The 13,351-nt window shown below is 43.7% G+C and overlaps 1 protein-coding gene and 1 long non-coding RNA gene across 3 annotated transcripts in view; one reads left to right on the top strand and one right to left on the bottom strand.

The window, feature by feature from the left end:
- Positions 1-715: 715 nt before the first annotated feature.
- LOC112545036 (uncharacterized) lies at positions 716-7,322 on the bottom strand. Its single transcript, XR_003088413.3, has 3 exons — positions 5,171-7,322; positions 2,685-2,790; positions 716-2,189 (listed from the first exon to the last, which is right to left on the bottom strand). It is a non-coding gene; the product is annotated as an uncharacterized LOC112545036 (long non-coding RNA).
- Positions 7,323-7,418: 96 nt separating this feature from the next.
- The window catches only part of FBXL4 (F-box and leucine rich repeat protein 4), an 84,480-nt gene continuing 78,547 nt past the window's right edge, over positions 7,419-13,351 (top strand). Inside the window, exon 1 of one of the 2 annotated variants that reach the window (XM_075923920.2) lies at positions 7,419-7,578. The gene's annotated coding sequence lies outside the window, so the exon portion shown is untranslated. The remainder of the gene's footprint in view (positions 7,579-13,351) is intronic. The other variant, XM_075923918.2, reaches the window with a different exon arrangement.

Genomic DNA, 13,351 nt, shown 5'->3' with positions numbered 1-13,351 from the left:
TCTTTGGACCTAAGAGATGCATACAATGTGTCATTTAATCCTGTTTGAACCAATCTTTGTTCAAATTAAGATATTTGTTATATTTAAGCTAATATTTTCGGACAAATACATGCGCAAACAATACCACAGTGAAAAGAAAACATATACATGGAATGATATCCACCTAACATGTTCATACATTGCACCAGTGCAAATTTATTAAAACTTTCTAAATTATGTATGATGGAATGGGTATAAAAAGGTGATATCAGAAACTACTACTTGCCTAGTGCAACGTATTTGTCAATGCACTGACATCATGCCTATTGCAATGAACTATAGAAGATAAGAGTGTAAATTATTATAGCCGGCTCGTTTGAATGAATTCCAAAACTATATCAAATAGCAATTAATACATATAAATACCATTTCAAAGAACACACACTCAATGTAAGCAAGGCCATTTAATAATTATACTACTGCTTTAGGTGCAAACAGGTAAATTGCTGTTAATTAGTCTGGAGTTTTAAGCTTGTAATATCAGAAGCAGATTGACAAAAATTTGTTTGGAATTTCAGTGTGTAGTTTTACTCTAGCTCCATCTGGTCCATGCCCTCTGATTACCCAGAACGCTGGCTGGTAGTTTGAGAGACACGTTTAATAACTGGCCAAGTTTAAAGGTCTATTGGAGGCAAAACAATGCCCACCCTTTTACAAGAGGATCATTGTTGCTTAACAAAAAAAGCTCTCTGGCTTATTTGAATGTCAACAATTCAGAAAAGTTGATGTTTGGAGCCATCAAATAAAATGTTTTTGTGAAACAGTTTATTATTTCAGTGGTAATTATTTGAATCATTCATGGTAAAGGATGTTTGCTAATGAGAGTTTGGCTGCTGTAAATTCCAGAGAGACTGAATGCTCTTTGTGCTGACAAAAAGGCCCAAATCACTGGAGAGCGACTGACTGGACAAATCATTCATCTATGCAAATGCCAGCTGAAATGGTCAGATGCATTTATTACCCTGCTCATTATAGTAAACAAGGCAAGAATCGTGACTGGCAGTTATCAACTTGCTCTGAAATATGATTTGTTCTCCTACCACTATTTAAATGAGATGAAAAAAGGCATGCCACCAGGGACTTTATTGGTTTATAAAAGAGTAAATGTCACATAGCTCAGTGCTTAAAGACTTTTGATTGACAAATGTTTTATTTGACATATCAAACAATGACGGTTTTCATATCTAATAGTCCATATTTGTTAGCAAAAACTTAACCCTTTGAAGAGTGACAATTGACTTCTCACCATGCCCAAAACTGTAATCCAGATAAAAAGAACACAAGTAAAATTAAATAATTCTGCACCTAATGTGAAAGCAACTAAAAATACTCTGCAGCTGGTGACAGAAATGACTCAATGTTTTAATCATAACACATACACAGTACTGTAAAAAGTTGTTCTTAAGAGAGGCATCAAATAAACTGTTGACCTACTTTAGTAAGTATACTTCTGGTATTTTACCAAAAAAGCTAAATAGCATAGTGAAATGTAAAGCAGATGATCTTTTTCTCTAAAAAAAAATTATAGAAGCAGTATTTGTTCAATACAGTACATAGTAAGTTTTTACATCATCTATCTATAATTTACTTTCCTAACAAACAAATACTTTCAATAGTTAAATACAAAGGGGTCTAAAGTGTTCTATATAGACCCTATTCTGACCTCACACTGCATAAGAATCTCTACTAATATCATTGGGAATTGTATGCATTTATGCAATACCTTTATTAGATTTGGCCTCCCAAATGAAATTGATTCTGATCAGGGCCCCCACTTCACCGGGGACCTTATGAAACAACTATTCTTTCCTTTGAACACAGAAGAACGATTTCACATAGCTGGACATCCCCAGGCCTCGGGGTTGAAAAATGAAACTGGGTCATCAAAAACATGTTGAAAAGGCAATTGATGTCTCTGGGGGAAAATTGAGATTCTAAGCTTCCCTTAATTTTGATAGTAGTTTGATGTCCAGTGGCTACTCATGAGGATAAACAAACAGTCCAAAACATGATGATGCTATCTTGTTCCAGTGGAATATCCCAGGTGAACCAGAATGGGATCTGGAAACTGACATGTATACACTGCTCAAGATGTCATGGATGTCCTAGTATGCCCAAATATAGGGAAGACTTTGATGGGATACAGCTATCTGTAAGTGTTCAACAAAGGTATCTGTACTAATAACCATGCACCCAGGAGATAGGAAATATTTTCCTACAGGAAGATACTAGGGTCAGGTAGAGGGTGATGCGAATTGTCAGGAAATAATTACTTTGAGGAAGATTTCAATCTTGAGAAATAAGATTGCTAGATGTCACCAAGGCCATTATTTGGGATGGATTTAGAGGAGGGCTACCTATAGAGTTAAGAAAAATTATATAGGAACAAACTAATGACTTTGAAAAGGCTTATTTTAGTTGGAGGCAAATAGTCAACTTTACCTATTCAAGAGCCAACAAAACCATAGTCACTTATGTTCTAAATTCATGCTATCAAGGAGTATATTTATCCACTGATCCTCATAGGATAATATTTGGTCCTTATTAATGCCCATGGAAGCTAGCAAATAGGTACATATTACATGTTCCCAGTATCTCACAGTCAACATGCAAGCATATATAGAACAAAAGGGACTAGAACATACCCGTATACAACCAACCTCTGGGAGGAGCATCAAGTGCATCTTAATTCCCACGCAGGTAAATGTAATTTAACTGCTTCACCACTCTTCTCTAATAAGTAATTTTGTTCTAGTACAAATGGAAAAGTATTGTTTCTATGTTAAAAGCTGATGTCCTGTATTTTAGTTAACAGATTTTATACAATTGAACACAGTTGTGGTTATAATTTGTGTATGTGTAAAGTATTCTCAATACAAGGATGCAAAGTTAATATTGCCCTTACATGGTATGTCATCCACCACAAAAAAACAGAATATCTTTGGTATATATATATTTTGAACCAATACACATAGGAGGTGATTTGAAATCATTAAAGCAATTAATGCATCATGAAATATTAGCTCACTCTATCAAACAGTTAAGGGAAGATAGTCTCAAAACTATGCTAAGAGTTCATCATTATATGACTGCAATCCAAAGGGTTCTAAACAGGGTGGAGCAAGAAACTCATACAGCATATGATGTGAAAATATTTTCTACATAACTGGGAAAAATGCATATCTAGCATAGAAAATAATTCTGTATCCAGTTGTAATTTCAATAATCAATTTCTGAAGTAAATTTGAATACTCCCTTGTGTGCTCTGCATTGTTAATGCAGATTTCTGCCCCTGTAGGGTTGGAAAATAATCAACTTTGGCCCTATTCTAGTTGAATTTGCCATAGCTTTAAGTTAGCTTTGAATGATTTTACATTTGAAAAACAGGAAGTAAGAAACTGGTTAGGCCCTTGCAATTTGACATTGAGCTCTCACAAGTACAGGCAGTCCCCGACTTACGCAGATCCGACTTATGTCGGATCCGCACTTACGAACGGGGCTTCGTGTCCTCCGGGGCGAGAAAAGCTTTTCCCGGTCTCCCTGGTCTGCTGGGGGGGGGGGGGGGGGGGGAGTCCAGCAAAGCCGCTGGACCCCCCAGCAGACCAAGGACACCAGAGCAAAGCCGTCTGCTGGGGGGGTAGCTCCGGACCAACCCAGCAGCACCCCAGCTGCTCTGCCCCAGGCGTCCCCAAGTCAGCCGCTGCTGAAACTGACCAGCGGCTGACTACAGGAAGCCCGAGGCAGAGTTGCTCTGCCCCAGGCTTCCTGGAATCAGCCGCTGATCAGTTTCAGCAGCAGCTGACTTGGGGATGCCTGGGTTTCTTAAGTTGAATCTGTATGTAAGTCAGAACTGGCATCCAGATTCAGCCGCGGTTGAAACTGATCAGTTTCAGCAGCGGCTGACGCCAGTTCCGACTTACATACAGATTCAACTTAAGAACAAACCTACAGTCCCTATCTTGTTCGTAAACCAGGGACTGCCTGTACTAACACAACCATGAATGCCAGATCACATAGCCATTTGGCATCACACAGCTCAGCCACAGGTTTTTCCCTTTGTCGCCATGAAAAGTTTACTTCTTTCTTCAGTTTGTAAAACCACATCCGCATATTCCATTAGCTCAGCCATTGCACTTATACTTTATTATTGTTATCACCATAATCTGATTCAAGATTTTTCAATAGCTCTTTAAACTGGGGGCTGCTTAGTCCTTTACTTTTGATAAAGTTAATGCTTGATACTGCAATCGACATTACATTGTTTAGTTGCAAGGACTGAACAGATTCTCTTGATGAATGATGTAATGATACACAATCAACTTACTTGGATCATGTCTAAGATGATCTCTTTCTTTCTTGACTAAGGGAACTAATCCCTTCTGAGATCCAACCATAGCTGGAACCACTCAATTTTTCTAATAATGATTGAAACTTGTGTACTGCGGATGTAACCTTCTCAAAAATGTCTTCACCTTTGGTGGTGTTGTGCATTGATAATAAAGAAAGCAAATCCTCTTGAATCTCAACACTTGGTGTGATTCCATGCAGAAAATAGCCAGCTGGACTGTACTTACGTCTGTTGTCTCATCAATAGCCAGAGAGAAAAACTCAAGATCAGCCACAGAATCTTTCAGAGACTTTTCAATATCCTGAGCCTTATCATAAATTCAATCTGACACTGTCCTGTGAGATAAGCTCACATTCCCAAATAATTTAATTTTCTCTGGCGCCAATAAAGCTGCAATTGCACTGATAGTCTTTTACAAACTCTCCTTCTGAATGAGGCCAAAGGCAAAGGTTGGTTGGTTTGTTTGTTTTTGCTATAACTGACTTGCATAACATTGCCTGTTTCCTTTCTTGTTTTTGTGAAAATTGGTTGCTGAATATTCAAATTCTTTTAAGTGCTTTAATTTTGTCTGCATATAGCTTTCCTTAAAATTTCTTAATATTTGATATGCTTCATTCTGCAACTTCTTTCTATGTTTGATTTTTTTATAGGAAAAACTTTCTAATTATAAGAATAATCAAGTACCTAAGTAGATAATCTGGGAATTTCACAACCTTCCTATAATTAGAGATTTTTAATAACAGGTTTGATAAGCACCTATTAGGGGGTGTCTAGTATACTTACTTCTGCCTCAGCACAGTGGGATGGACTAGACTTCCAGAGGTGCCCATGAGCCCTTGAGTGTCTCTCATTTCTTCATCTTCTGTGAAAATTACACTAAAACAATACCAAATTCCAAGTCATTGACTTCTGCTCCCAACAGGACCTGTAAAGCCCAAAACTGTGCTGTTGCTCAGCAAAACATTACATTTTAAAATGAAATTCTATATTTTCAATACGTTTTTAAAAATATAATCAACATAGTAAAGTGTTTTGATATAATGCTAATGCAGGATTGTGTGTGTTTTCAGCATTATTGACAGTGGTAGGAGTTTACAACCTCCTTCACAGCCACTTTTTTCTTCCCCACTGACAACTGAATAGAGGCTATTAACTCAGCCTCTTGTACAAACATGTCCAGGTGAAATTAGGCCTGATCCGTGAAATCAGCTTTATTTTTTGGAGCTTGAGAGATAATACACTAAATCAACTGAACTACTCATTGTGTGAAGTTAAGCATATATGTAAGTATTGTAAATGATCAAAGCCTAAAAAAAAATCAGTGGTTTTCTATGACAAACTGCAGCCAGAGAAAAATAAGTTTTCATCTCCATTCATCTGTTTCACCAGAGATGTATCTGGGTTTTCTTCATGCTATCCTTTTTGCATGGAGTTCTCTTGTTACTCTGATTGGTCAACTGCTACTCTCCTATGAAAACTCAAATATTTTATATTGCATTATCGGTAATATTCAGTATATTAACTTTAGTTTTGCATTTTTATTTTCAAAATAAAACCAGCAACATGGACACATGCCTAAACTAAGTGGTTGCGTCTAGACTAGCATGATTTTCCGCAAAAGCAGCTACTTTTGCAGAAAAACATGCCAGCTGTCTACACTGGCCGCTTTGAATTTGCGCAAGAACACTGACAATCTAATGTAAGATTGTCAGTGTTCTTCCACAAATACGACTCTCCCGTTCGGGAAAAAGCCCTCTTGCGCAATTGCTTTTGCGCAAGAGGGCCAGTGTATACAACTGAGAACTGTTTTGCACAAAAAAGCCCTGATGGTGAAAATGGAGATCAGGGCTTTCTTGCGCAAAACCGCATCTAGATTGGCATAGACGTTTTTCCGAAAAAAGTGCTTTTGCACAAAAGCATCCATGCCAATCTAGACGCTCTTTTCCACAAATGCTTTTAATGGAAAAACTTTTCTGTTAAAAGCATTTGCGGAAAATCATGCCAGTTTAGACGCAGCCAGTGCGTGTTGGATCACACTGCTGAATGCTAGTCCTTCCCATCACCACCTTCCTTCTTTTCTCCTTTACTTATTGTGTCACGTAAAATTAACTTAGCTGAAATAAGGATGATGTCACTCTGTCATCCTGCAGGAAAATTCTGCATATATTTCATTACCAAGGCTGAATAAAAATGATCTTTCATTGGGTTTGCCAGTGGTTTTATAAGAATTGAACAGGAACAGGATTGAACTCTGCAAGTCAGATCAAGGTGTGCTGCAATTCACACTGTTACTGCAGGATTCATACTGCATCACCTCAGAAGGAAATATAATAAAATATTGTTAAATAAAGTAAATTAAATTAGTGCGGTCACTGATACTTTGTGTTAGTTCAATCTAATAATATAATTAGTATTTTTCTGCACTGATAATTCTCTATTTATCAGACTGTGTGAAGCTGACCAAGTCATTACTCTCTGAAATATGCCAAATCCCCCCTTGAGGAGCAATTACCCCCAGGTTACGGCCCACTGGCTGATACCCGAACAGCGGGTGTTAGACTGTAAATGCCACCAGACTCCTGCTTGGTTTGGCTTTGAAACAGACTAACGGGCTCCCCCTGGACCGAACAGCCTGAGCGCCTTCACGTCATCACCTACGTAAGCGCGAGCAGCCAATCAGCGGGCTAGCCCTCTCTACGGCCCGCTGCCCCCGAGGCCGTGGGAGAACAAGGGGGCAAGGCTGCCTCTCTTCCGGCCTTCGTGACCGGGGAAAAGGGGCGGGGCTGTTTTCCTCGGCAGGCTTCTGTCTACCCTCAGCCCCACGCCCGTTTTCCAACCGCCGCAACGGCAGCAAGTCTTCCCCCTGAGCACACCCGAGCCCCACCCAATCCCGGGGACCGTTATTCTTCGCCCAACCTAAATAACAGTCCCACGGTGCTCCGCCCCCCCTCCTTGCCCGCCCCTTCCTACGTTCACAGAACGTACTGGTGTCATGTCATGGCCCCGCCCCACCACGCTCTCCCCTTCCCACCCCGCTACGGCGCGTGATAGCTCCCGTCTTCCTGCTTGGGGCTCCGCCTTCTCTCGCCCTGGGGCTGCCTCGCCCGGCCCCGCCCCGAGTGGTGCCCCCGGCTGTCCGGCGGTGTGGCTGGTGTCAGCGCGCGGCGCGGGTCGCTCCGCCCTGCGGACGGGTACGGTGACTTCTCTTCTCGCGCAGGGCTCGGGCGCCGGTCCCGGCCGTCGGGGACCCCGCCCCTTCCCCCACCGACTGTGCCCGGGGCGGGGACCGGGCCCCTTGGTCAGTGCCGCGCGTGGGCTTTGGGAGCCCTCCCTTGCCTCGCTTTGCCGCCTGGGGCCGGCCGGCCCTGCCTGGAGCGCCCTTCGCCCCCGGCCACCAGGTCTCCGTCCTGAGGCTGCCTGCGCCTGGCCAGCCGTGAGTCCCCAGCCAGCAGCGCAGCTCTGCCCCCTGCGCCGCAACGGGCCCCGCTACGCCCACCTGCCCTAGGTCGTCAGTGACGAGTCCCTTCCCCCCGTCGCCCCTGCGCCTCGCAATGGCTGTCCTAGCTGCGAAACCCGCCTGTTCCCCCTGTGCTGACAGCCTCCCCCGCCGCCCTCCTCTTCATGCCAGTGCTGAACTGTCCCGCCTCCCCCCCCCCATCTTTCCAGCTGTGAGGTGCCAAACCCACTTCTCTCTTCCTTCCCTCCTTCCGGCTGCCAAACCCACCTATCTCCCTCCTCTCCTCAGCGCCTTCCAGCTGTCAAACCAGGGTTACCGATTTTGATTGGATGAATTATTGGGGATTTCATCATATTACAGTTTTTAAATAAAGATTAATCTTTGTTGAGGAGTCTCCAGGAATTAATCTTGGAGGATTGGCAACCCTAACATCTACCCTTCCTGGTTCCAAACCCCTGCCCTGACCCCAGGGTCCTTCCAGATGTCAAACTCACCTACACCCTTCCATTCTCTTTTCAGCTCCCAATCTCACCTGCACCTCCTAGTGCTGAAGTCCTCCCTTCCCAGTCCTTCCAGCTGCCAAACCTACCTATTTTCCTCACCTCCACTCCTTCAAGCTACCAAACTCACTTTCCCCTTCCAATGCCAATCTGTATCCACCTGCCATATTTATATTCACACACAGCAGTGACAAGTCACCCCATCTTTTCCTCAGGGAAAACTAATCCTTGCATACTGTACATAGTCAAACTTAATGTACTTTCTTCCCCTGATGTGATGTGTCACTTTATCAGACATATGTGCATTCCAGGCAGTTAACAAAATTAGATCACCTCTCCATAACAGACTCCATGGAGAACTAACATGACAAAATGCACATTGTGTTTCTAGTGTTCCAGTGCTAGAATTTCATAAATCTTCATACACAACAGCCATGGGCAGTAGTAAAATGGTTATCTTGATTGCTCAGACTTTGATTTTTTTTTAAAAAATATTACATTGATGCCCGGAGTAAGGATGTTAAAGACTAGTTGACCTCCCCCACTTGCTCCCTCTATCAGATGGAGGCAGCAAAGGGGGGCGCTGCACAGCTGAGCCTAACTCAGCTGTAAGGCTCTGCCGCTTTGAAATGCTGAGATGGTGTTCAAAGGGGCAGCACCTCACAGCTGATCCCCAGCTCAGTTGTGAGGCACTGCCCCTTTGAAACACCGGCTCAGCTGTGAAGTGTTGCCCTTTTGAAATGCTGAGACCCAACTAACCCTGGCTTCTGGGGAAATGCTGTGTGGAGACTGGGATCAACTGGGGAGTCCTAGCTGATCCCAGGCTCTGTGCGGCATTTCAAATTGGCAGTGCAACATGGAGCCTGAGGTCAGCATGGGACTCTTGAGTTCCCCACTGACCCCTAGCTCCATGAGTGCGCTTCCGCTTTGAAATGCACAAGAGCCCCCGCTGGGGACTTGTACGTTTCAAACCCTGCATGCAGCCCGGAGTCAGCAGGACTTCCCACTGGCTCTGGATTACATGTGGTGTTCCGCATTCCTTGCTGGGGCTCTCGTACATTTCAAAGGAGGAATGCAGAAGTACCTATCGATTAATGAAGTAGTCAATTGAAATTCCATCGACTACTTGACTGGTAAAATAACTGCAATTTAACATCTTTAACTCAGAGGTGCTATGTAGGCCCATGTTATTCAGGGTGACAAACAGCTAGTGAAGGACATGCTCTGCTTCAAAGAGCTTGTAAGCGAAGATGGGACAAGGGGCAGAACCTAAGAGAGAGAGGGGGGCTTAGGAGGAAGATGAATTTGACAGTAATAGGGATACAAGATAGTAGATAATAGCATTGTGTATAATTGGACAACTCACACCTTTTTAATTGCTGTAAAATTACTGTAGATCAATGGTCTCCAAACTTTTTCACATGTAATCTATTAGAGCCAGTGCTCAGGAACTGGGGCCACAGCTAGAAACTGGGTTGTGATTGAGTCCAGAGTTGTAACTGGGACTGCAGGCAGAGTCAGGGCTGGCAGTGGAGCTGTGTTGGGTGGCTCCCTTCCCATCACCCGTGGGGGCTGGTTTGGCACCTGCCATGCTTCTCCAAACTTTCTTCCACGTTCCCATAGTGAGCACACCTGACAGTTGTGGGACTACTGTTTTATATTTTAAACTATATGCTTTTTGCTAATATAATATTATAAAAACAGATTTATCCAGTGTAGGTAGTTAGATGAGAATTAGGGATGTAAAATCCCAGTTAATAAGTCAACCTGTTAAATAAACTTTAAAAAACTACAAATAGTCTGGTAGCACTTTAAAGACTAACAAAACATGTAGCTGGTATCATGAGCTTTCATGGGCATAGCCCACTTCTTCAGCTCTGACCCCCTCTCAGAGCCAACACCCTATACCCCATTTTGCATTCTGACATCCCCCCCATGCCAGCCTTGACTCCCCTTCCAAAGCCAACATTTCATACCCCCCTCCTGTCCTCCAAAACTGCGCCCCAGTCCGGAGTGCCCTTCTGCTCCGAAAGTCCCTCCCAATGCTTGCATCCATTACCCCCTGCTGAACCCCAACCTCCTGACCCAGCCTGTTGAAACTCAATGAGAGTAGGGAAAAATGGGGGTGATGGAGGGAGTAGGGCAAAGTCTTGAGGACTTTGAAGGTTTTTTTGCCAAAGTGACACCCACTTCAAAAATAGTGATGAGCACTGGTGGTTGAGGTAAACATCAGGAGACAGGCTTGGGTTCACATTGGCTAGATAATATATTAACATTCAATTTGTTCTATCTATAGTTGAGTGTTAAAACTTATTTAATGCCAGCTATCACCTTAATGGGACTATTGTAATGTCGCTGGAGTGGACATCTGTATGCAGCATACAGTACAGGTCCCTCCCTTCATCTTAATAGGAGGAGAGGGTCAATGAATTCAGATGTTTGAAAACAGGGATGTGGTGGAAGTTATATGCTCTGAACAATTTGACACTACAAATTAGTAACCCAAACACTTCTGAATAGTTTTTCCTGTGTTACCTTTAGGATTTTAAGTAGTTAAGATTATCATAATATTGACTGTTAAAATAGTTCTTAGAATGTGTGAAACAGCTGTCTTTTTATGACATATCACAGTATATGAAGTTACATAAATGTTTCCTGAGTTTGGTGTATTTAGCGAGAATCTGTTGTATACTGTTTTTAATATCCGTATGTTGTGTTTATGTCTCTCTGGAATCAGTATAACTAACAGTAGGTAATGTTAGTCTTTGGAGGCTTACAAAACTGATCAAACCTTCAGATTGCTGTCCCTTCCTGCTTCTCCATGTGGGAATGAATGATACGGCCAAGAATGACCTTGATTGGGTTACTGTGGATTACGTAGAGTTGGGAAGAAGGATCAAAGAATTCAGAGTGCAAGTGGTGTTCTCATCCATCCTCCCTGTTGAAGGGAAAGGACTGGATAGGGATCGTTGAATTGAGGAAGTAAATGCATGGTTGCGCAGGTGGTGTCGCAGAGAGGGCTTTGGTTTCTTTGACCATGGGACTCTGTTCCAGGCATAAGGATTGTTAGGAAGAGATGGGATCCACCTAACAAAGAGAGGAAGGAGCATCTCGCGGGCAGGCTTCCAAACCTAGTGAGGAGGGCTTTAAACTAGGTTTGTTGGGAGACAGTGACCAAAACCCTGAGAGGAGGGGGAAGTCGGATACTGGGAGGTAATGCAAAGAGGAACGAGCAACAAAGGAGGACCCCTGATTCGAATGCAGAGGGTAGGGTGATCAACTGGTTATCTAAGGTGTTTGTACACCAGTACGAGAAGCCTGGGTAACAAACAGGAAGAAATGTAGGCCCTGGCTCAGTTCAAGAACTATGATTTGATTAGGATAACAGAGACTTGGTGGGATGACTCACATGACTGGAGCGCTGTCATGGAAGGGTATAAACCAGTGTTTCCCAAAAAATACCGGGCCTCAGCATGGCTGCCAGGGTGTTCCGGGCTCCCGGACTGTCCGTGCAGCGCTGGGTTCCCCAAGCCCTCAGCCGGGCTGGGTGGATACAGCCGTATGTTTCAGGCTCCCGGCAGAGGCATAGTGAGGGTTACCAGGTGAGCTCTTATTGCTGGCTGTGGAGGGGGGAGGAGGGTTTGGATATGGGCCACAGGGAAGCAGGGTCAGGGCAGTGGAGGTGCCTGGGGGAGATAGGGAGGGGAACCGGCCAGCAGAAGCAGTGACAGATGATGTGGGGAAAGCTGAAGTACTTAATGCTTTCTTGGCCTCTGTCTTCACGGACAAGGTCAGCTCCCAGACTAATGCACTAAGTGACGCAATATGGGACGAAGGTGGACAGCCCTTGTTGAGGAAAGAACAGGTTAGGCACTATTTAGAAAAGCTAAAAGTACATAAATCCATGGGTCCGGACTTTATACATCCTAGGGTTCTGATGGAGTTGGCAAATGTCATTGAGGAGCCTTTGGCCATTATCTTTGAAAAGTCGTGGAGATCAGATGAGATCCCGAGTGATTGGAAAAAGTTAAATGTAGTGCCCATCTTTAAGAAAGGGAAGGAGGATGATCCAGGGAATTATAGGCCGGTCTGTCTTACCTTAGTCCCTGGAAAAATCATGCAGGGGATCCTCAAGGAATCAATTTTAAAGCAGTTGGAAGAGGGGCAGGTGATCAAGAATAGTCAGCATGGATTCATGAAGGGCAAAGTCGTGCCTGACCAATCTGATTAGCTTCTATGTTGAGGTAACTGGCTCTGTGGCTATGGGGAAATCAGTGGATGTGATATACCTTGACTTTAGCAAAGGCTTTTGATACGGTCTCCCACATATTCTTGCCAGCAAGTTAAGGAAATTTGGATTGGATAAATGGACTGTAAGATGGATAGAAGGCTGGCTGGAAGGTCGGGCCCACCAGGTAGTGATCAACGGCTCTATGTCAGGATGGCGGACTGTTTCTAGCGGAATGCCCCAAACTTCGGTTCTGGGACCTGTTTTGTTCAACATCTTTATTAATGACCTGGATGAGGGGATGGATTGCACTCTCAGCAGGTTTGCGGATGACACTAAACTAGGAGGAGAGGTAGATATGCTGGAGGGCAGGGATAGAGTCCAGAGTGATTTAGACAAATTGGAGGATTAGGCCACAAGAAATCTGATGAGGTTCAACAAGGACAAGTGTAGAGTGTTGCACTTGGGACGGAAGAATCCCAAGCATTGTTACAGGCTGGGGACCAACTTCCCAAATAGTAGTTCTGTAGAAAAGGACCTGGGGATTACAGTGGATGAGAAGCTGGATATGAGTCAACAGTGTGCCCTTGTAGCCAAGAAGGCTAATGGCATATTAGGTTGCATTAAGAGAAGCATTGCCAGTCGATCCAGAGATGGGATTATTCCTCTTTACTTGGCTCTTGTGAGGCCACATCTGGAGTATTGTGTCCAATTCTGGGCCCCCAATTACAGGAAGGATGTGGATGCATTGGAGAAGGTACAGCAGAGAGCGACCAAAA

The sequence above is a fragment of the Pelodiscus sinensis genome, chromosome 3, assembly GCF_052426305.1.
Source record: "Pelodiscus sinensis isolate ZL-2025 chromosome 3, ASM5242630v1, whole genome shotgun sequence".
Classification (NCBI taxonomy): Eukaryota; Metazoa; Chordata; order Testudines; family Trionychidae; genus Pelodiscus; species Pelodiscus sinensis.
The sequence above is the reverse complement of the archived record's forward strand: the minus strand, read 5'-3'. Positions and strand labels throughout refer to the sequence as shown.